A 24,675-nucleotide genomic window follows, 5' to 3' on the forward strand; every position below is an offset into this window, starting at 1 on the left:
TTATTACTGTTGTTAGCCGCCCCGAGTCTACGGAGAGGGGCGGCATACAAATCCAATAAAATGAAATGAAAAAATGAAATACTGAGATCAGTTCTGGGGGTCCCAATTTAAAAAGGACATTGATAAACTAGAACAAGTTCAAAGGAGAGTTACAAGGATGGTCTGGAAACCATGTTCTATGAAGAATGCTGAAAGGATCTAGGGATGCTTAATCTGCAAAGGAGAAGACTGAGAGGAGACTTGATAGCTGTCTACAAATATCTGAAGGGCTGTCACAGAGCAGAGGGATCAGCATTGTTCTCATTAGCACACGGAAGGACTAGAAACAATGGAATGAAACTGCAAGGGAGTACATTTAGATTAGATATCAGAAAAAAAACTTTCCAATGGTAAGAGTGATAAACCAGTGGAACAGTTTGCCACAGGAGGTGGTGAGGTGGTGAGCTTGGAGGTCTTCAAACAGAACTGGACAGTCATCTTTCTGGGATGGTTTCGTGAATCCTGCATTGAGCAGGGGGTTGGACCCGATGACCCTGGAGGTCCCTTCCAATTCTATGATTTTATGATTCTAAAATGGGGAGGGAGAAAATTATCCTGGAAGAAGGAATTGGTATGACTAGGTCCTCTGAATGCTGTTACATTGGTTCTCAAGGATTTGATCGACCAGCTTTCCTGAGCCTTGACAGAATAAAATAATAACAGAGTTGGAAGAGACCTTGGAAGTCTTCTAATCCAAACCCCTGCTCAAGCAGAAGACCAGTAATAGTGAACCTATGGCATGGGTGTCGCAGGCACACAGAGCCATATCTGCTGGCACGCGAGCTGTTGCCCTACATCCATATGTATGCCGGGCCATTGCCGGCCAGCTGGTTTTTGGCTCACACAGATGATGATGATGATGATGATGATGATGATGATGATGATGATGATAATAATAATAATAATAATAATAATAATAATAATAATAATAATAATATTTATTAGACTTGTATGCCGCCCCTCTCAGAAGACTTGGAGCTTTTTGCCTTCCAGAGAACCTCCAGAGGAATGGGGAAGAGCATTTTTAACCCTCCCCCAGCTCCAGGGAAGCCCTTAGAGCCTGGGGAGAGCAAAGCACCACCCTACTGGGCCCACTGGAAGTTGAGAAGCCTCCAGAGGGCCTCCCAGGGGCATGGGAAGCTGCTTTTGCCCTCCCCAGGCATTGAATTATGGGGGTGGGCACTCATGCATGCACAAAAGCATGTACCCATGCTCTTTTGGCACCCGAGGGAAAAAAGGTTTGACATCACTTCCCTATACCCGGGGTAGGCAAAGTTGGCTCTTATGGCATGTGGACTTCAACTCCCAGAATTCCTGAGTTAGCATGATTGGCTCAGGACTTCTGGGAGTTGAAGTCCACAAGTCAAAGAAGAGCCAACTTTGCCTGCCCCTGCCCAATACCATTTCAGACAAATGGTTATCCAGTCCAATCTCTCCAAAACTTCCCAGAACTTCTGTAGGCAAGCCTTTCTACTGATTAGTTGTTCTCACTGTCAGGACATTTCTCCTTATTTCTAGTTTGATTAGGGTTAGAGTTAGATTCTTAGATATTGGAAGCCTGCTATCATACCCCCCCTTCTTTTCATTAGATTAGGCCAGGGGTAGGCAAACATGGGTCTTCTGTGCCAGGTGGACTTCAACTCCCAGAATTCCTCAGCTAGCATGATTGGCTCAGGAATTCTGGGAGTTGAAGTCCATGAGTCATAGAAGAGCCCACTTTGCCTACCCCTGGACTAGGCATACCCAATTCCTGCAACCATTCTTTATATATGTTAGCATCCAGTCATGGTCTGAGGCCGAGTGAATGATCCAAAGTAACCCAGTCAGCTTTTATGCCTTAGTTGAGACTATACATAGTTGTCCAAATAAAATGTCCAACCTTCACTTGCAGGATCAAAAATACATTGCCTATATTAGCATCAGTGAATACCAGGTGATTTTTTTAAAAAAAAAGTATTTAAATTAATTTTTTTCTTGAATTAAACACGGAAATAACATCATGTACACATAAGAACCCCTCTAATATTATGAGGTGGTGCATTACTTTCTGGGCGACCCTCATATTATTATTTGACAACTTAGTCAAAATATTCTAGATAATTTGCTTGCTGGAATTCACCCCTATTTTTCTCTTACACAAATTAATAGCTTGATCATTTAAATATATATTTTAAATATCTTAAGTGGTGAAATCCAGCTAAACGTTTTGTAAATCATTACTTTTGATTATTTTAAAGACAAATGCAATAATGCTTTTCTTGGAACTCTGCCAGCTCTGCATGTGACTTTGAATATAGTAACAAAGTAGTTTAATATCTACATTTCCTACAATATAAATTATGAATATTAATGTATGCTGCTGCATAAAATATGCAAAGATCTCTGGGGCAAAGGGTAAACAATGAAGAAAAAAAATCTAACTTTTATTTTTCATAAAGAGTATTATTTCTTTGCATATAATTTTAGGTGTGTTTCTCAAACCCCCCCCCCCAAAAAAAAATGAGAATCAATGACATTTTGCTAATATGCTGCTTCTTTCTGCCACTCTCTGCTAAAGTTTTATCTTATGCCAGGAAAAGACGAGAACATACTAAATTCACACCAAAGCAGTTTCACAGATGTCCTGAGAAATTCAAATTTTCATTAAAAAAAACCCCACACCACTAGGTGAATCACCCTTCATGGCATCGGACCAGAATATCTCCGGGACCACCTTCTGCCACACGAATCCCAGTGACCGGTTAGGTCCCACAGAGTTGGCCTTCTCCAGGTCCCGTCGACTAAGCAATGTCATTTGGCGGGACCCAGGAGAAGAGCCTTCTCTGTGGCGACCCCGACCCTCTGGAACCAGCTCCCCCCAGATATCAGAGTTTTCCCCACCCTCCTTGCCTTTCGCAAGCTCCTTAAAACCCACCTCTGTCATCAGGCATGGGGGAATTGAAATTTCCCTAGGCTTATAGAATTTATACATGGTATGCTTGTATGTATGGGTGGTTCTTTAAATTGGGTTTTTTTAGATTGTTTTTAATATTAGATTTGTTTATATTGTCTTTTTATATTGTTGTTAGCTGCCCCGAGTCTTCGGAGAGGGGCGGCATACAAATCTAATAAATACAAATACAAATACAAATCTCACAATACAATCACAGCTGCTTCTCCTGTGATGTAAATGCTGACACTCCTACAAAATGACATTGGTTTTTTGCATCAGATGGATCACTATAAGTGTCAGCCTACTACAGTAGGTAGACTAGATTGAAAAGATGAGTAGATGAGATACTGTATTTTTCAGAGTATAAGACACACTGGAGTATAACACTCACCTTTGTTTGTGGGGAGGAAAACAAGAGGGAAAAATTCTGCCTCCCAGCAGACAGCAAACAACACAGATGTTATACACTGTTTGTTGCGTATTTCTGCGCATGTGTGCCTGGCCCTTAGAAATAACAAAGAGTTGAATAAATGCACATTATGACAGTATATTAATGCCAGAAAGTTTTCTTAAATGTACTAACTCCTCCCATTTTTAAAATAGATCTCCAAACTGTTGTGGTTAGCTCTGGCCCAACTCCTGCCCCAAGGACTGTGGATGTGGGGGAGACATCCACATGCTGCAAGCATGTTTTGCCCCCGGTGGAATCTGATGATGAAGGCTCCTCTGACCAAAAAGACATGAGTGACAGGGAGGAGGAGAGTGTGGCAGACAGCTCAGAAGGAGAGCAATTATCTAGCTCTTCCTTGGATTCAGAACAAGAGTTAATGATACAGCCACGCATGCGGAGAGCGATGCATAGGCAACAACAACTGAGAGATTATTATCAAAGAAAATGAGGCCACCTGTGGTTGGGTGGGGCTGTGGTAATTAGTGAGGCTGCTATAAAGAGCAGCCTGTGGGTTTGGCCATTGTGGAGGATTATCTGATCGTTGTGTTTCGTGTCTGCTTTACTGACTTTGACCTTTTGTGTGCTGATTTTTCCCTGCTTTGAAACTAAACCAGAGCAAAGTGTGTTTCACTTTGTGAAAGAAGGACTGTGAATTGCCTCACAGCTGCAAGCTGAGTATCACAGAACTGATAAGGGACTTGTACAAATTACCAGTTTGTTTGGAGACCAGTGCTCTTTGCTATACCAAAAAAGGGCTTAGGTTAAGTGAATTTTCATTATAAAGAACATTGTTTTGAATTTTCAAATCTGAAATTTGTACCTGTGAATTTTTGGGAGGAGTCTACCAGAGAGCCCGACAGAACACAAACATGACCAAGTCAGGGTTTAACTCAGCTGCCTTATCTTAATGCTAAAACAGGACTCTGTTACATTTCAGGTTATACTTGTACAGATACTGTTAAAATTTATGTGGCTTTCTGGAAGTATACAATATTCTCTGCTATTTAAAAGGAGATACAATAGTACAGTAATACCTCATGATACGAACTTAATTGGTGCAAGGAGGAGGTTCGTAAGACGAAAGGTTCGTAAGACGAAACATTGTTTCCCATAGGAAACAATGTAAAGTCAATTAATCCGTGCAACCAAAAAAACCCCCCCAAAAAAACGGCTTTCCGGCTGTTTTAAAAGGTCGCAGCCGGCCTGGGGGGCTTGCCAGCACCCCCCGCACCCGGGTTCGGGGTGCGGGGGGGTGCTGGCAAGACCCCCAGGCCGGCTGCGACCTTTTAAAACACCCACGCTCTTCCCTCACCCCCGCCCCCGCAAGGCATCGCAGCGACAAGCAGGTTTTTCCAACGCGGGTCTTATGCGCCCGAGCCGCGTTTCCCCCCACGTCCGGGCCCACGCACCTCTTCCAGCGGGCTATTTTCCGCCGGTAGTAACGCAGCGCCTCCTGCCCGTTGAGCAGCTTCTCGGCCGGTCTCTCGGGGGTGCTGTAGAGCGGGTGCGCGAATAGCCTCCTCAGCTTGGAGTGGGGGGGCCTGGCTGCTCAGGTTGGCGGGCGGCCGAGTCCGGAGCTTTGGACCGGCGGCGACGGCGGCTTCTTCGGCGGGGCAGGAGCAGCGGGGCTCAGCCGTCTCCGTGGCCGGACCGAGGCGCCGCCTCATTTGGGGCCAGAGGTGGAAGTAGAAATCGGCGCTGAGCAGCGCCCCGAGAAGCAGCAGAATGAGCAGCCGGTCGCGCCGGGTCCCCAGCATGGTCAGCGCCGGCGGCTGGGCGAGAAGCAGGCCGGGCGCGAAGGCAGCGGCGCACGGGCGATGCCGGGCCGTGGGTGGGAAAGGAAGGCGAGCCACGCGCCTGTTTGGCCGCGAGAGCCCGGGCGAGTCCCGGCAGGGCCTCTGCCCCGCTGCCGCCGCAGGAGCAGGTGGGGGAAGCCGAGGCAAGGGAAGCAGCAGGCAGCGCCCCGCTTGTGGCCGAGAGGCGACCGGCTGCATCTTTGCCCGGTGGCCTCTCCCGAGTAGGCAGACCGTGCCGCCTCTGGAAGGATGGACGCGTTGGGCGTTTGTTTGCATCACGTGATTGACCGGGTGAAATAAAAGATCTAAAAACCCCTTGTCTCCCCAACCCGGATTTTTAGATCTTTTATTTCACCCGGTCAATCACGAGATGCAAACGAACGCCCAACGTGTCCGAAAGCCAGAGACTTTGGCTAGAGGTCTCTCCGACGAGCTCCGGTTCTCGTCGGAGAGACCGCTTGCCAAAGTCTCTGGCTTTCGGACACGTTGGGCGTTTGTTTGCATCTCGTGATTGACCGGGTGAAATAAAAGATCTAAAAATCCCTTGTCTCCCCAACCTGTATTCAATCCGGGTTGGGGAGACAAGGGATTTTTAGATCTTTTATTTCACCCGGTCAATCACGAGATGCAAACGAACGCCCAACGTGTCCGAAAGCCAGAGACTTTGGCTAGAGGTCTCTCCGACGAGCTCCGGTTCTCGTCGGAGAGACCGCTTGCCAAAGTCTCTGGCTTTCGGACACGTTGGGCGTTTGTTTGCATCTCGTGATTGACCGGGTGAAATAAAAGATCTAAAAATCCCTTGTCTCCCCAACCTGTATTCAATCCGGGTTGGGGAGACAAGGGATTTTTAGATCTTTTATTTCACCCGGTCAATCACGAGATGCAAACGAACGCCCAACGTGTCCGAAAGCCAGAGACTTTGGCTAGAGGTCTCTCCGACGAGCTCCGGTTCTCGTCGGAGAGACCGCTTGCCAAAGTCTCTGGCTTTCGGACACGTTGGGCGTTCGTTTGCATCTCGTGATTGACCGGGTGAAATAAAAGATCTAAAAATCCCTTGTCTCCCCAACCCGGATTGAATACAGGTTGGGGAGACAAGGGATTTTTAGATCTTTTATTTCACCCGGTCAATCACGAGATGCAAACAAACGCCCAACGTGTCCGAAAGCCAGAGACTTTGGCAAGCGGTCTCTCCGACGAGAACCGGAGCTCGTCGGAGAGACCTCTAGCCAAAGTCTCTGGCTTTCGGACACGTTGGGCGTTCGTTTGCATCTCGTGATTGACCGGGTGAAATAAAAGATCTAAAAATCCCTTGTCTCCCCAACCCGGATTGAATACAGGTTGGGGAGACAAGGGATTTTTAGATCTTTTATTTCACCCGGTCAATCACGAGATGCAAACAAACGCCCAACGTGTCCGAAAGCCAGAGACTTTAGCAAGCGGTCTCTCCAACGAGAACCGGAGCTCGTCGGAGAGACCTCTAGCCAAAGTCTCTGGCTTTCGGACACGTTGGGCGTTCGTTTGCATCTCGTGATTGACCGGGTGAAATAAAAGATCTAAAAATCCCTTGTCTCCCCAACCCGGATTGAATACAGGTTGGGGAGACAAGGGATTTTTAGATCTTTTATTTCACCCGGTCAATCACGAGATGCAAACAAACGCCCAACGTGTCCGAAAGCCAGAGACTTTAGCAAGCGGTCTCTCCGACGAGAACCGGAGCTCGTCGGAGAGACCTCTAGCCAAAGTCTCTGGCTTTCGGACACGTTGGGCGTTCGTTTGCATCTCGTGATTGACCGGGTGAAATAAAAGATCTAAAAATCCCTTGTCTCCCCAACCCGGATTGAATACAGGTTGGGGAGACAAGGGATTTTTAGATCTTTTATTTCACCCGGTCAATCACGAGATGCAAACAAACGCCCAACGTGTCCGAAAGCCAGAGACTTTAGCAAGCGGTCTCTCCGACGAGAACCGGAGCTCGTCGGAGAGACCTCTAGCCAAAGTCTCTGGCTTTCGGACACGTTGGGCGTTCGTTTGCATCTCGTGATTGACCGGGTGAAATAAAAGATCTAAAAATCCGGGTTGGGGAGACAAGGGGTTTTTAGATCTTTTATTTCACCCGGTCAATCACGTGATGCAAACAAACGCCCAACGCGGCCATCCTTCCAGAGGCGGCCCGGTCTGCCTACTCGGGAGAGGCCACCGGGCAAAGATGCAGCCGGTCGCCTCTCGGCCACAAGCGGGGCGCTGCCTGCTGCTTCCCTTGCCTCGGCTTCCCCCACCTGCTCCTGCGGCGGCAGCGGGGCAGAGGCCCTGCCGGGACTCACCCGGGCTCTCGCGGCCAAACAGGCGCGTGGCTCGCCTTCCTTTCCCACCCACGGCCCGGCATCGCCCGTGCGCCGCTGCCTTCGCGCCCGGCCTGCTTCTCGCCCAGCCGCCGGCGCTGACCATGCTGGGGACCCGGCGCGACCGGCTGCTCATTCTGCTGCTTCTCGGGGCGCTGCTCAGCGCCGATTTCTACTTCCACCTCTGGCCCCAAATGAGGCGGCGCCTCGGTCCGGCCACGGAGACGGCTGAGCCCCGCTGCTCCTGCCCCGCCGAAGAAGCCGCCGTCGCCGCCGGTCCAAAGCTCCGGACTCGGCCGCCCGCCAACCTGAGCAGCCAGGCCCCCCCACTCCAAGCTGAGGAGGCTATTCGCGCACCCGCTCTACAGCACCCCCGAGAGACCGGCCGAGAAGCTGCTCAACGGGCAGGAGGCGCTGCGTTACTACCGGCGGAAAATAGCCCGCTGGAACAGGTGTGTGGGCCCGGATGTGGGGGGAAACCCGGCTCGGGCGCATAAGACCCGCGTCGGAAAAACCCGCTTGTCGCTGCGATGCCTTGCGGGGGCGGGGGTGAGGGAAGAGCGTGGGTGTTTTAAAAGGTCGCAGCCAGCCTGGGGGGCTTGCCAGCACCCCCCCACACCCGGGTTCAGGGTGCGGGGGTTGCTGGCAAGCCCCCCAGGCCAGCTGCGACCTTTTAAAACACCCGCGCCGCTTCCCATGTGTCTCCTGGAGCCGAATGCGGAAGTTCGGCTTTGCTGTTCAGCTTCAGGCTTTGCTGTTCGGCTCCGGGAGACAGCTGCGAAGCGGCGCGGGTGTTTTAAAAGGTCGCAGTCTGCCTGGGGGGCTTCCCAGCAACCTCCCGAACCGAACCTGGGGTTCAGCAAAATTTTGCCTCGGTGTTCGGGAGGCTTCTGGGAAGCCCCGCCGCCCAGCTGTTACCTTTTAAAACAGCCGCGGGGCTTCCCAGCAGTCTCCGAACGCAGGTTCGTAACTCGAAAAAAGTTCGTAAGAAGAGGCAAAATTTTTCTGAACCCCGGGTTCGTATCACGAGTTGTTCGTAAGACGAGGGGTTCGTATCTTAAGGTACCACTGTATTTATTTTGAAAAGCTTCTTCATTTTGTTAAATTGTTGAGAACAATAATAAAGCAGTCTTTAAAAATAAGTTTAATAATTTGAACATCCTATAGACATTTGCAACTTTTGACTTACCTCCTTTCAGCAGTCTGATTAGCACAAGAAAATAAATTTCTGTCTCTACCTCTGCCTCTCAGAAATTTGCCTCCTTGCAGCTAGTTTCACTTTCAGTTTTAGCACTTGGCCTGCCTGCAGCATCAATCAGCTGTGAGTCCAGATGCCGATAATCAGTTGCTCGTTTTAATCAGGCTCTGCTCTGTTTGATACAAGGAGGTAAATTGCTGGGAGGCAGAGGCCAAAGGATGGGAATGGCTAGGTGGGGCTACATTTGGTGTATAAGTGCACTAGAGTGCGAGTACAAGTGCACTAGAGTGCCTTCCGTCCCCTGTCCTATTGCTCTCCTATATTTCCTATACCTTTCTTCTATTCCTATATCTCTTCTATTCTTTCATTGATATGTTCTATTACTATACCTTCTTTTCTATTATTTCATAGATATATTTTACTATGAGTATCTCCTCTATAACCTTCATCATGTGTTTTACTATGTGTATATAGATATATACCCACTAAAACCCTCATTGTGTATTGGACAAAATAAATAAAATAAAATAAAATAAACAATGCTGAAAACAGAGTGCCTTTGATTACATAGGTTAGAGGTCCCCAGCCTTTCCAGCTCTGTGGACCGGAATAAATAAATAAAAAATAAATAAGACACATCCAAGTTTTCACCTACGTTTTATGTGTAAAAAGGTGTGTCTTATATTCCAAGAAATATGGTAATTTCACTTTATTGTAAAGGTACCTTAACAGAATCTTGCAAATCGAAAAGTAGAATTTTCCCATTGTCACTTTTACAGATAGATAACTTATCAAAGATTCATCCTAAGCCTCTTGCTCTGTATTCTATGTAGCTGGGAGCTGTGCTCCTTCTTGTCTAACCATTTCCTAGGCAGCATCTCATTTCCTGAAGTAATTCCCACACATTGTTACAAGTAGGCAGAAAAGCTGATATATATTCTGCCGCTGAAGAACATGCTATAAATGAATATGTGGAGCCATGAACCATGTTGGCCCAACTTCACCAATCGGTACTCAAAGGATAGAGATATCAATAAAGGATAGTATTTATAGCCAGGGTTGAAATGAAGGGTCTCTGGACTTGGTTGTTTTTATTGTTTGTAGATATTTCATTACCCAAATTAGGTAATGGGCGTCCTCCTCGATCCACAGCTCACATTAGAGAAACATCTTTCAGCTGTGGCGAGGGGGGGCATTTGCCCAGGTTTGCCTGGTGCACCAATTGCGGCCCTATTTGAACCAGGAGTCACCGCTCACAGTCACTCATGCCCTCATCACCTCGAGGCTTGACTACTGTAACGCTCTCTACATGGGGCTACCTTTGAAGAGTGTTCGGAAACTTCAGATCGTGCAGAATGCAGCTGCGAGAGCAATCATGGGCTTTCCCAAATATGTTACTCCAACACTCCTGTTACTCCAACACTCCACAGTCTGCATTATCAGTTTCCGGTCACAATTCAAAGTGTTGGTCATCACCTATAAAGCCCTTCATGGCACCGGACCAGGGTACCTACGAGACCTCCTTCTCAGCAACTGGTTAGGTCCCACAGAGTTGGTCTCTTCCGGGTCCCGTCAACTAAACAATGTCATTTGGCGGGACCCAGGGAAGAGCTCTTTGGCGGCTCCGACCCTCTGGAATCAGCTCCCTCCAGAGATTAGAACTGCCCCCACCCTCCTTGCCTTTCGTAAACTCCTTAAAAGTCCTTAAAACCCACCTCTGTTGTCAAGCGTGGGGGAACTGAAACATCTCCCCCTGCCTATGTAGTTTTTTGTGTATGATATGACTGTATGTATGTTTTTATATATTGGGGTTTCTTGTTTTTTAGACTTTTTAAATGTATTATTGTTATTTTAGATTCTAACTATTAGATTTGTCATTATATATTGTTTTTATCATTGCTGTAAGCCGCCCTGAGTCTACGGAGAGGGGCGGCATACAAATCTAATTATTATTATTATTATTATTATTATTATTATTATTATTATTATTATTATTAAAAATAACATCATCAATGCAAGAAAACAATCAAGTTCAGAGATCATCAAGGAACCCTCATGATAGATAATTGGGATGGAGAAGACATAAATGCCAGAATATTTTTGTTGGTTGAGTTCACTAGGATACATAAGAGATAAGATGGATGGATGAATAGATGCTGGATGGAAAGGAAAATATTGGGGGAATTGAGAGAGAAACATTGCAAGATACTGTACTTTGAAGTAAAAGAATTTAATAATTTTACTATCTATACTAAAATTACTAACTGTGTTTAACTCTTTCTATGTAATTGCCATCTATTGCGATTCTCTATAGAACTGCACAATTATATTGTTAATTATAAAAATAATATACTAGTTTAATACAATCTGCATAGCACTCAGTTAATTTCTTGTTCCAAATGAAGAAGCTGCTGAATATTGAAAGGGCTGGTGTTTGTGCATATGTTCATGTACTGTACATATTCAAACCTCCCATCAAATAAATTAGCCCCATAAAACTTCATTAGTGTCCTATGAAACAGAGAGCACATTGAAGTTCTTGGAATCAGATATCGGGAAATGTAATTTGACCCAGAAATTTAAATAAAAGAATGTAATCAACTGCTGATGAATGTCTCCATATAACTGGCAATATAGAAGAACAAGAGTTATAGTTTCTATGGTACCAATATCACAGGAAGAGTGTTGAGTTTCATATGAGGCTTTCCTTTATGTCATTCTAAGGATAAAGCTCTCCTAACTTTGGGACCTGTGATATGATATAAATATGAGGTTGGTTTAGATACTGAACTTAATCCCTGGATAGTTCAATGGATTTGCAGCTGGCTGAAGCGTAGACATTAGAGAGTTATTGTTAATGGCGAGCATTCTGAGCAGAGACAGGTTACAAGCGGTGTGCCACAAGGGTCTGTTCTGGGTCCTATTATTTTAAATATGTTTGTGAGTGACATAGGGGAAGGTTTGGTAGGGAAGGTTTGCCTATTTGCCAATGACTCTAAAGTGTGCAATAGGGTTGATATTCCTGGAGGCGTCTGTAATATGGTAAATGATTTAGCTTTACTAGATAAATGGTCAAAGCAATGGAAACTGCAGTTTAATGTTTCCAAATGTAAAATAATGCACTTGGGGAAAAGGAATCCTCAATCTGAGTATTGTATTGGCAGTTCTGTGTTAGCAAAAACTTCAGAAGAAAAGGATTTAGGGGTAGTGATTTCTGACAGTCTCAAAATGGGTGAACAGTGCAGTCAGGTGGTAGGGAAAGCAAGCAGGATGCTTGGCTGCATAGCTAGAGGTATAACAAGCAGGAAGAGGGAGATTGTGATCCCCTTATATAGAGCGCTGGTGAGACCACATTTGGAATACTGTGTTCAGTTCCGGAGACCTCACCTACAAAAAGATATTGACAAAATTGAACGGGTCCAAAGACGGGCTGCAAGAATGGTGGAAGGTCTTAAGCATAAAACGTATCAGGAAAGACTTCATGAACTCAATCTGTATAGTCTGGAGGACAGAAGGAAAAGGGGGGACATGATAGAAACATTTAAATATGTTAAAGGGTTAAATAAGGTCCAAGAGGGAAGTGTTTCTAATAGAAAAGTGAACACAAGAACAAGGGGACACAATCTGAAGTTACTTGAGGGAAAGATCAAAAGCAACATGAGAAAATATTATTTTACTGAAAGAGTAGTAGATCCTTGGAACAAACGTCCAGCAGACGTGGTAGATAAATCCACAGTAACTGAATTTAAACATGCCTGGGATAAACATATATTCATCCTAAGATAAAATACAGAAAATAGTCTAAGGGCAGACTAGATGGACCATGAGGTCTTTTTCTGCCGTCAGACTTCTATGTTTCTATGTTTCTAACTTTGATGATTTGCAGTGATATTATAGAGAAATTTATTTTTCTGTTTGATCTGCTATATCTAAGTTCTTTTGCTTACTATTGAGAACTGGCACAGTGATTAAAATGCAATATTGAAGGCTAACTCACTGTCCACTGCCAGGAGTTCAGTTCTGGCCAGGTCAAGGTTGACTCAGCTTGATGGAGTCATACTACCTTGAATATAAGCTGCATAATGGTGCCATTCAACTCGACTCGTCCACCCAGTAACATGCCCACCCACCCATGCCTACCCAGCTGCTCAATAGGGCAGAGAACTGGTTGTTAAATTATTTGGATCCCACCACTTATTGCACACGTTGAATTCCTGGGGGATGCTACCCACAAGGAAGGAATGGAAACAACATATTGTTTCCAGTTCCTTTCTCAGGCAAGCAGAAGCACAATGAAGACAGTACTCTGCAATCTCTAGTAGAAAGTAACAGTTCTCTTTATCTGTTTATTAATCAATGGGATAATTGGATTTTACTTAGGGATTCAGAAAGATCTTTTGCAGTAAATTTGAGTATTACCCTGAAAATCCTAATTTAATTAAAATTGTCTTAGAGTTGAACTCAGCTTTACAAATTTTCATATGAAAATGTTGTTGGATTACTGTGTTTTTTCTCAGCTGATTGTAATGTATGAATTAATAACTGAATTTTAGAAATTTAGAACATGAATTAAGCATGATAAATGTACTACTTTCCCATAAATATGAACTGTATGCATGTCTCTTGATGTATTGATGTATTTGAATGCCATTTACAACTTTGTCTTTTGATGAATACGGACTAATTATTTTTTTAGAAATCCTTAGAAGCTCCAAAGTCTACAAAATAAGCTGTTTATAAAATAGTGTTATAAAGGTTACCATACTGTTAATGTCAATTTCATGTATCTCATTTAAAAGTATATTATTCATATAACCACAAAAGATCAAATTGGTTAAAGCCCTCCCCCCCCCAAAAAAAAATGCATGGGGAGAAATAAGTTAAACTTCACTTGAAAATCTTTTACAGATAGTCCTTGAGTTACGAACTTTTATTCAGCTGATGAAATTATAGAGGTCCAGAATAGAATAGAATAGAATAGAATAGAATAGAATAGAATAGAATTCTTTATTGGCCGTGATTGGACACATAAGGAATTTGTCTTTGTGCATATGCTCTCAGTGTACATAAAAGAAAAAGATATATTTGTCGATTGGCCGATAAGGTCCCACAGAGTTGGCCTTCTCCGGGTCCCGTCGACCAAATGTCGTTTGGTGGGCCCCAAGGGAAGAGTCTTCTTTGTGGTGGCCCTGGCCCTCTGGAATCAACTCCCCCCTGAGATTAGAACGCCCCCCCACCCTCCTTGTCTTTCACAAATTACTCAAGACCCACCTATATCACCAGGCATGGGGGAACTGAGACACCTCCCCCAGGCTTTTATATTTTATGTTTGGTATGTATGTGTTGTATGGTTTTAATAGCTGGGGTTTTATATATCTTTTTCTTTTAATATTAGATTTGTTCATTGTTATAGTGTTTTTTATTATTGTTGTGAGCCGCCCTGAGTCTTCGGAGTGGGGCGGCATACAAATCTAATAAATTATTATTATTATTATTATTATTATTATTATTATTATTATTGTCAAAAATCAACACTTAATGATTGTCATAAGGGTCACATAAGAAATGAAGAAACAATCAATATTAATAAAAATCTTAGGATAGAAGCAGCAAGTTACAGTCATACAGTCCTAAGTGGGAGGAAAAGGATGATAGGAATGATGAGAAAAAACTAGTAGAAATAGAAGTGAAGACTTTAGAAAAAGTTGACAGTGTACGGTACTTATGTCCAATTTCTGAAATCATGGTCACTGCAGCACCCCCATAATCATGTGATCAAAAGTTGAGTGCTTGGCAGGCTACCTGCACTTAGAACCTCAGGGTTGCCTTTAAATACTTCAACATAGTCTTGTGAACTAGGGCATACAAAACCTTTGCCAGACCAGTTCTCGAATACAATTCGTCTGCCTGGAATCCACACTGTATATAACAGACACTAATACCATAGGTATTACTCCGCTGCTCACAATAGAATTCCCTATGTTCCAGGCTTGAAATTTTGGGCTGGGACAATCTGGAACGGTGCCACCTGTGGCCCGATCTAAACATAGTTCACAAAATTGTCTGCTATAACATCCTACCTAGCAACAACTTCTTCAGCTTCAACCACAATAATAGAGGGATAAACAATCTGTTAGTACAGGATACATGGTTGTTAGGATTGCCATTGTAAACTGCATATTGTACACTTGTACCAAACTTGTACTTAAAGAGTTAATGTGCACTAAAAGGGTTAACTTGTACTTGAAGAGTTAATATTCAAGGCTGTTTCGTCACTTCCTCATTGAAGCTATAAAAGCTCATTATTTTGCTCGGTCACTTCTTTTACTTTTGCCTAAGAGATGGGGGAGTCGTATTTAAGCTTCAGCTTTGTGCTTTTATCTATATTGTATTTTAGCTTCGTGCTTATTATCTATATTGTATTTGGCTTTGTGCTAATCTTGTAATTGCTCAGTGATTATTATTCTGTATTTGCTTCGTGCTTATTCTGGATTGTTTATATTTTGTTTATATGTAAATAATACTTATTTAACTAAGTCTGTGTCTTGGCTTTATCACACATCCATGCTCTGTTAAAATTCTCTGCTCGGTATTGTCGAAGGTTTCATAGCCTAGCTAACTGAGACAAGCCAACACAATCAATACAAACTTAAGGTAAACCGCTCCAAACTCTATTAACAGAAAATATGACTTCAGCAACATAGTGGTCAATGCCTGAAACTTACTGTACAGGAATATTTGCCTTAGGGTGCCAATCAATTAGTTAACATTTCTAATTTTCAACAGGCTGAATTTTTGAAAGGTGTGACATGTCTTGCATTCAGTGTTGGGGAACTATTCTATACCCTCCTCCACCCACTTTTTCTGGCTAAATTTGCCCTTATAATTTCTGAGAGTTCCATAGAGCAGTGATTTTCAACCTTTTTTGAGCTGCGGCACATTTTTTTACATTTACAAAATCCTGGGGCACACCACCAACCAAAATGACACAAAATGACACCCTAAGACACTCCTCTCTCTTTTTCCATCCCTGTCTCCCCCCCCCTCTGTGTGTGTGTGTGTGTGTGTGTATACACACTCTTGAACCATTTCCAAAAACAGGTGAGGGCTGGGGGGGTTTTCTCTCTTATTCTTTGGGTGCTTTTTATCATATGCTTTAAATCAAGAGTCACTTCTCTCTCTCTTTTGTTTCTCTCTCTTTCCTCTCATTCTCTGTCTCAAACATTTTCTCATTTCTCTTTTTTCCTCCCTTTTTCTCTCATTTCTCTCTCTCTCCCTTCCTCTCCTTTTCTCTCTCTCTCTCTCTCTCTCTCTCTCGCTTTCTTTCTCTCTTGCTTTCTTTTCTCTCTCTTTCACTCTCTCTCTTGCTTTCTTTCTCTCTCACTCTTGCTTTCTCTCTCTCTCTTTCTTTTCTTTCTCTCTTGCTTTCTCTCACTCTCTTTCTCTCTTTCTCTCTCTCTTGCTTTCTCTCTCTCTCTCTCTCTCTCAGCAAAAAGTTGCGAGACTGGAACCTGAGCTTCCTTCTTCGCGGCACACCTGACCATGTCTCGCGGCACACTAGTGTGCCAAGGCACACTGGTTGAAAAACACTGCCATAGAGAAATATCCAATTATTATATTTGCAGCTAAACTCCAGAATGCTGTCATGTAAAGCTCCTATTTTCAAACTCCAGCGTTAGCACCACCACTATTGTGGCTACATTGTGAGCTGCTATGGTTAAATGTCCGGTCAAATATTTTATCCTATACTTTTTGTGTTTGTAAGTTTTTCTTTCGATCACTGATGATGAGAAAGAGAAATTATTCTGCATGCGGTATCTATATTTTTTCTACCATTATGGAAACATAAATGTGTTTATCAGGAGTCAGCAGGCACTGGATTAAAGTTCAATTTATAATAAAGTCTGGATTTAGTAATTCCTGGAATAAGGAATATTTCTTGATTATTATTTGACAAAGTCTATGGAAAATTGTAATATAAATGTGGATTAAATATCTGTAAATTTGATAAAAATGTTTATCTTGGGTTTGGTGATTGTCATTCAGACCATATTCTAAAAGAAGTGTATTGCCAGACCAATGCTAGACAATGCTTTAAAAATCCCAAATAAAAGGCAACAAATAATAACTGTAATTGACATGGAAATCTAACATTTAAGCTATATTTGTTAAGTTTTATACCAGCAATATATTAGTAAAGCAATTTCAGATGGAGAAGATAAAGCATTTGAATTTCAGCAGCCTAAACTTTAAATGGACATTCAACAATTCTTTTCAAGGAATAGCTTACAATTTTTCTGAAAAACATTCCAGTTGCTTCAGCTGAACACATTTTTGAAAAGCATTCTATAACTATCTCAGAAAGCTTTAAAAGTGGAAATGTTTATTTTCTGTCTGTAAAATAACATGGCTTAAAAAGTTAGGAAAGTATGTGGCTTTGATATAAATGGAAGATCTACAAGCAGCATAGGCAGCAATCCCATTTATCTTTATGTATAAAAATTTCCTAAAGAGCCATTTCTGTCTACTGTTTAAGATATCATGCTACAAAGTGGGAGACTGGGAGTTCTAGTCATAAATACCATCTGGGGGAATTTGGGCCAGTCACACTCTCTCAGATGAATCCACCTCATGGTGTTGTTGTTGTGAAGAAAATAGGACAAAGAAAGAAACAGGGGTTGTGTTTGTTTACCAACTTCAGTTAAATTGTAAAAAAAAAAATACAAGTGGGATATAAATTAATAAAAAAGAAAATGATTTTATGTCCTTCACTTCCCTTTTCACAATCCTATAAATATTCTTGTGTTTGATGAGTTACACATTTAGCAATAACACTTGGACTTACATAGAAACATAGAAGGCTGACGGCAGAAAAAGACCTCATGATCCATCTAGTCTGCCCTTATACTATTTTTGTATTTTATCTTAGGATGGATATATGTTTATCCCAGGCATGTTTAAATCCAGTTACTGTGGATTTACCAACCACGTCTGCTGGAAGTTTGTTCCGAGGATCTACTACTCTTTCAGTAAAATAATATTTTCTCATGTTGCTTTTGATCTTTCCCCCAACTAACTTCAGACTGTGTCCCCTTGTTCTTGTGTTCACTTTCCTATTAAAAACACTTCCCTCCTGAACCTTTTGACATATTTAAATGTTTCGATCATGTCCCCCCTTTGCCTTCTGTCTTCCAGACTATACAGATTGAGTTCATTAAGTCTTTCCTGTTACGTTTTAAGCTTAAGACCTTCCACCATTCTTGTAGCCTGTCTTTGGACCCGTTCATTTTTGTCAATATCTCCAGAACTGAACACAGTATTCCAAATGTGGTCTCACCAGCGCTCTATATAGCGGGATCACAATCTCCCTCTTCCTGCTTGTTATACCTCTAGCTATGCAGCCAAGCATCCTACTTGCTTTTCCTACTGCCCGACCACACTGCTCATCCAATACTATTTTACATACAGCCCTTAAGTGGTTTACAGAGTAAGCCTATTTTCCCCAACAATCTGAGTCCTCATTTTACCGACATTGGAAGGATGGAAAGCTGAGTCAACCTTGAGTTTGGTGGGTTATGAACTGCGAAATTGCAGGCAGCCGGCAGGTAGCAGAGGTAGCCTGCAGTACTGCATTTTAACCACTACACTACTTCAGCTCTTATAATAAGTTTAGTTAGTTATTACAAAAGATTGAATATATAAATAGATTAATAAACAATCCCTCTAAAGGTGGTCAATGCCAAACTTTACAAATTCATTTTCCCATTAATATCAGCCAGTCACAGGGCCTGGATGTGGATCAATTCTGAACAGTTATTAAGGGGATAGGAGATATTCTTTATCCTTTCTGTTAAGAAGAATTCTGCATAATAAAATCCAAAATCCAAATATGGATGGTTATGTATTCATTGTACAAATTATTAGGTTAGCACTCTAGGAAAAAAGAAGAAAAAATACCTTTTTTTCCCCCTATTCCCAGAATTGACATATTTCACGTTTTTGAGATATTTTTTCCCTTCTGAAGGACTTCCAAATTAACCTTCAAATGCTGATACAGGCAGGAAGAAGTGGAGATAAAACATCCTTTGTTGTTTAGATATCATTTCAAATATGTCAAAACAAGGTTCCATGAAAAGCAACAAAGGGTCAGTGATATATTAAAGTCTAGTGATATGTTGTCCCATCTTTAAGGTACCCCAAGATGCTTTGCTATAACAGTTGATAGTTGCAACTTCTTTGAGAAAAGCTCAAGGTTGTTTCAGATCTTGCTTTAAAACTGTTAAAAGTCAACAGTAGTTCTCCCCCTCCCCCCCATATAGCATTACACCTATGTAATGTAAACAGTAGCACATTTTAAAATGAATTATTTGTTGAACAATGGCAAATAGACTGTGAACTCTGTTCACACATGATGGAACTGTAAAGCATGACATGACATGTTTGAGCTGATTTGCTGCAGTCATCTGGCCGTTCCAGTTATGGACACACATACAACCTGGGAGAAACCCCTCTTAGCAGTAGCGACTGCGAAAGAGACCTCGGAGTCTTGGTGGACAATCAACTAAACATGAGCCAACAATCTGCAGCAGCAGCTAAAAAAGCCAATACAATCCTAAGCTGCATCAACAGGGGAATACACTCCAAGACCAGGAAAGTCTTAATAACACTCTACTACACCCTAGTATGACCACACCTGGAGTACTGTATTCAGTTCTGGTCACCACACTTCAAAAGAGACATTGAAACTCTGGAGAAGGTGCAAAAAAAAGCAACCAAGATGATTAAGGGATTGGAAACCAAGACTTACGAAGAGAGACTGAGGGAACTGGACATGGATAGCCTAGAGAAAAGGAGGGCCAGAGCGGACATGATAGCAGTCTACAAATATACGAGGGGATGTCACAGAGAGGAGGGGATCACTTTATTCTTCAGGGCACCAGAGGGTCGGACGAGGAACAATGGCTGGAAGCTGACCAAAGAGAGTTTCAACCTGGAGATATGGAGGAACTTCCTGACGGTCAGAGCAATCAACCAATGGAACAACCTACCAGAGGACGTTGTGAACTCCAACACTCTGGACATTTTTAAGAGAAGATTGAACTGCCACTTGACTGGTGTACTATAGGGTTCCTGCTTGAGCAGGGGTTGAACTCGATGGCCTTCATGGTCCCTTTCAACTCTACAATCAATCAATCAATCAATCAATTGTTAAGGGAAGTACAATGTCATGTGATCACCATTTGTTACCTCTTGTCCCATCAATTTTGTTTGTCAGAAGCCAACAATGAAGGGTGCAACTAGTGATCATGTGACCATAGAGTACAGTGGCCATCACAATTGGAAGCCAGTTGTCAAGCACTATGATCATCTCATGATATAGGTGCAGGGATGGGTACATATATCTTATCCTTCACTGCCATCATAACCCCAAATGATCATTGATCAAAGTGATCATTAATCAGGAATACTGTGCTGGCGCAGTGGTTAAAATGCAGAATTTTCAGGATAATACTGCTGACTGCCAATTGCAGCAGTTGGCCAGTTTGAATCTCACTGGCTCAAGGTTAACTCAACTTTCCATCCTTCCAAGGTAGGTAAAATGAGGACCCAGACTGTTTGAAGGCAAAATGCTGACTCTGTCAACCATTTAGAGAGGGATATAAAGCACTATAAAGCAGTATATAAATCTAAGTGCTATTGTTATTTACCTGTAACACAAATCCTGAATGGCATAGTGTACAGTATTTCATCATCTTCATTCTACATCTGGAATAAATTCCATCTTTGGCCACTGGTGAAAAGAGCATAGAAATGATTACCTTAATGAGTGGACCTTGCATTACTTACAGTATGTATTAGAGAACAAAAGGAAGAAATTTAACGATATAGTATGTAGTGCTCTGAATGTGTGGCTCCTCTGCTATTTTTATATACACTGCTCAAAAAAAATTAAGGGAACACTTAAAAAATAGAATATAACTTCAAGTAAATCAATATTCTGGGAAATCAAACCATCCACTTAGGAAGCAATACTGATTGACAGTCAATTTCATATACTGTTGTGCAAATGGAATAGTTGTGTAAATAAAATATTCAATGAGAATATTTCATTCATTCAGATCTGTTGTGGTTAGCTCTGGCCCAGCTCCTGCCCCAAGGACTGTGGATGTGGGAGAGACATCCACATGCTGCAGGCCTGTTTTGCCCCCAGTGGAATCTGCTGATGAAGGCTCCTATGACCAAGAAGACATGAGTGACAGGGAGGAGGAGAGTGTGGCAGACAGCTCAGAAGGAGATCAATTATCTAGCTCCTCCTTGGATTCAGAACAAGAGTTAATGATACAGCCACACATGCGGAGAGCGATGCATAGGCAACAACAACTGAGAGATTATTATCAAAGAAAATGAGGCCGCCTGTGGTTGGGTGGGGCTGTGGTAATTAGTGAGGCTGCTATAAATAGCAGCCTGTGGGTTTGACCACTGTGGAGGATTATCTGATCGTTGTGTTTTGTGCCTGCTTTGCTGACTTTGACCTTTGTGTGCTGATTTTTCCCCGCTTTGAAACTAAACCAGAGCAAAGTGTGTTTCACTTTGTGAAAGAAGAAGGACTGTGAATTGCCTCACAGCTGCAAGCTAAGTATCACAGAACTGATAAGGGACTTGTACAAATTACCAGTTTGTTTGGAGACCAGTGCTCTTTGCTATACCAAAAGAGGGCTTAGTTTAAATGAATTTTCATTATAAAGAACATTATTTTGAATTTTCAAACGTGTGTGTGTCTGAAATTTGTACCTGTGAATTTTTGGGAGGAGTCTACCAGAGAGCCCGACAGATCAAGATCTAGGATGTGTTATTTGAGTGTTCCCTTTATTTTTTTGAGCAGTATGTTTTTTTCTCACTTTAGCCCATTTGAGACTTATTTTAACTGTTCAGTAGTACGACACAAAAGATAATAAATCAGCTAAGTGGAAGATGTTCTGTATATGTTTGTGTGTGCGTAAGAGAGAGTTCTACAGTAGCTGGTAATAGCAACCGGGGGCGGGTGGCGGGATAAAGGACACCTTGCTGTAGCAATGCCAGCTTTAAAAAGTTATCAAACATTCTCAGTGGATATTACTGCTTTGGCCTCAAACAGCTTGAAATCCATCAAATCTACGAACCTGCCAATTTACCAGAAACAGCATTGGAGAACAATAATACACGCCAAAAGTAATCATTGTGATTCAGTAGCCATTTTGATGAAAACCCATAGCCCCTGTTGCAATTTATTTATTTGTGTGTGTGTATGTGCATGCGTGTGTGTACACACATACACACTTGTATTCACACTGAGTGTTCAGCAAGGTTCATTTCACCATTTTTGATGGTGCAGCAGATTGAAGAAGAAATGCAAACTGTAAAGTAGTCTATTTAAAAGAAGAAGTCGAGATAATGGAAAATTAAGGAGTCTGACATATTGTGAGTACAGGTGTTTCCATGCCCTGAGAGATTTTAAGTCAATAGGTGTGGGTCTCCAAATCAAAATCAATTTGCAATACTTAATTGTTCATGTTACAACTCTGAATAAAAGAATACAGAATAATAAAGTTGAAAGAGACCTTGGAGATCTTCTAGTCCAATCGCTCTGCTCAAGTTTTTTTTTTCTATTTGTTCTGTCTGGGTTCCCCCAGACCTCAACACCAACTGGAAAAAACAGCCAGACACTCTGGTAAAAGCCAAAAGTATTTTATAACTGGAAAAAATAAGCACAGAGGAAAACCTGTTCTTCCCAACAGACAGGATATAATACGGTACAGCAGGGTCCTGATGTCCAGACAATACAGCAAGCTTCTTGCTGGCACCCCCCCCCCCCCCAAGGTTTCAATAGTCAAAGGCACAAACCAGGATTCCAAGACGCCAAAGTTCACAGTCAGGTCCCACGACTCTCAAAGATAAAACTCCACAAGCCAGGAAGGGTGGGTCTGCCTTTTAGCCTTTCCCAAGAGCACCACACCCAAACCCAGCTGTTGCCACTTTAATGCTGAAAGTATTTAGCCAATTGATTCCGTCTCTGAGTAGCTCTTCGTTGTCGCAGATCAATTATGGCTTGTGCACTTTCCTCTAAGGAATCCAGGCTGCTTGCTGGGGAGAGCTCCCCCTGGTGAGACTCTGGCTGTCCTCCCTCTTCTTCAGCCTGGGATTCCTCCTCCTCGTCTGTCTGCACCTCCTGTTCCTCAGCCTTTCCCTCTGAGCTGGAAACCGACAGAAGGTCAGCCGTTCCCGGAGGGGCCTCAGACGGAACCACAACACTATTGTTGTTGTTATTGTTGTTTATGATGTTGATGATGATGATGTTCATCCATTGTGATCGAAGAGGACCTTGACATCTGATTCTCTATTGTTCGATATTAGATGTGGATCAGCATTCTGAAAATAAATGCAAACAAAAGTCATTATGTGAAAAAGACAATAACTTTGAGTTTGAAATGATCCCTCCCAAAGGAAGATAGATAGATAGATAGATAGATAGATAGATAGATAGATAGATAGATAGATAGATAGATAGATAGATAGATAGATAGATAGATAGACAGACAGACAGACAGACAGACAGACAGACAGACAGACAGACAGACAGACAGACAGACAGACAGATAGATAGAGGTACAAGGACAAGTAGAAATGCAATTCTATCCAAAAGTAAATATGTGGGTATGTACTGTATATTGAATATAATCAGCTCATATCTTTCTATGGCATTGGGAAAGCTGTTGCCTTAAAAATTATGGATCCTAATTTACTGTTTACCATGCTAGTCCAGTGTGAATTTGCCCACCAATTGTACATGGGGATCTTCAGCAGAAGGAGAAGGCAAAACCCTCCCCTTCCCTTGACTCCCAACAAATGGTACCCAACCATTATATATACTGTGTGTGTGTGTGTGTTACAAGGCAAAGGCTGCAAGTTCAAATCCCAGTGAGAGGGTATGGCTAGCTGATGAGGCCAGAACAAGGCAAAAACCTAGTCTCCCTTAATTTTAAAATTCAGCAAAAACATGTGATACACACACACACACACACATACACACTTTGTGAGTATATGTGGTGTGTGTGTGTGCATGCGTGTATACATACATTATCACTACCAGCAAAAATATATTATACATATATACACACATACATATATACATCTTCACAAATTAGGTTTAGAGATAGAATAAATAACCGGATATAATATTCATGTATCCCATCACATATGATATAAATTCCAGAAGGAGTCTAACAAGGATATATTTTATTTCCAGCTTTAGATAAATGTTACACTAATTTAATAATAATAATCTATTTGGAAAATTGGGACTTTTACACACTTAGCTTGCAAACATATCATTATCTTACTCTGAACTCTCATAAGAATGAAGGTTAACCTCTTAACATATCTAAGAATTTCTGACATTAATTGTGCAATGATTAAAATAATAATGCTGGCTAAAAGGATTGCAAAATATAAATGGAAAATATTCTGGATGGTAAGGCCATTAGAACAGTTATAAAAAGTTCAGAATTATATTTTGGATAGCAAGAATGTCCAACTGATAATATCTACAAATATCTCAGCTATCCTCACACTCCCCCCCCCCCCCATTAATCTAGATATGGAACTCACATTTTGTTCTGCTGGCATGTTTCAACCGCCCGTAATTACAGGGTAATTAGTCCAGGAAGACACACACCACACAATAAAAGGAAAACCCAAAAGTTTTTATAAACAGAAAAACAGAAACAGCTCCCTTTTTAAATGTCAAAGGGATTTTCTGGTACACACAAGGCACAGGTTAAATGCAATCCAATTGCTCACCCAATAACTGGGAAATTGAGTCCAATTCTAAAGTCCAGAGAGTCCACACACAATCTTGAACAGCACAAAAAACACGATCTTGA

The sequence above is a fragment of the Erythrolamprus reginae genome, chromosome 4 (assembly GCF_031021105.1).
Source record: "Erythrolamprus reginae isolate rEryReg1 chromosome 4, rEryReg1.hap1, whole genome shotgun sequence".
Classification (NCBI taxonomy): Eukaryota; Metazoa; Chordata; class Lepidosauria; order Squamata; family Dipsadidae; genus Erythrolamprus; species Erythrolamprus reginae.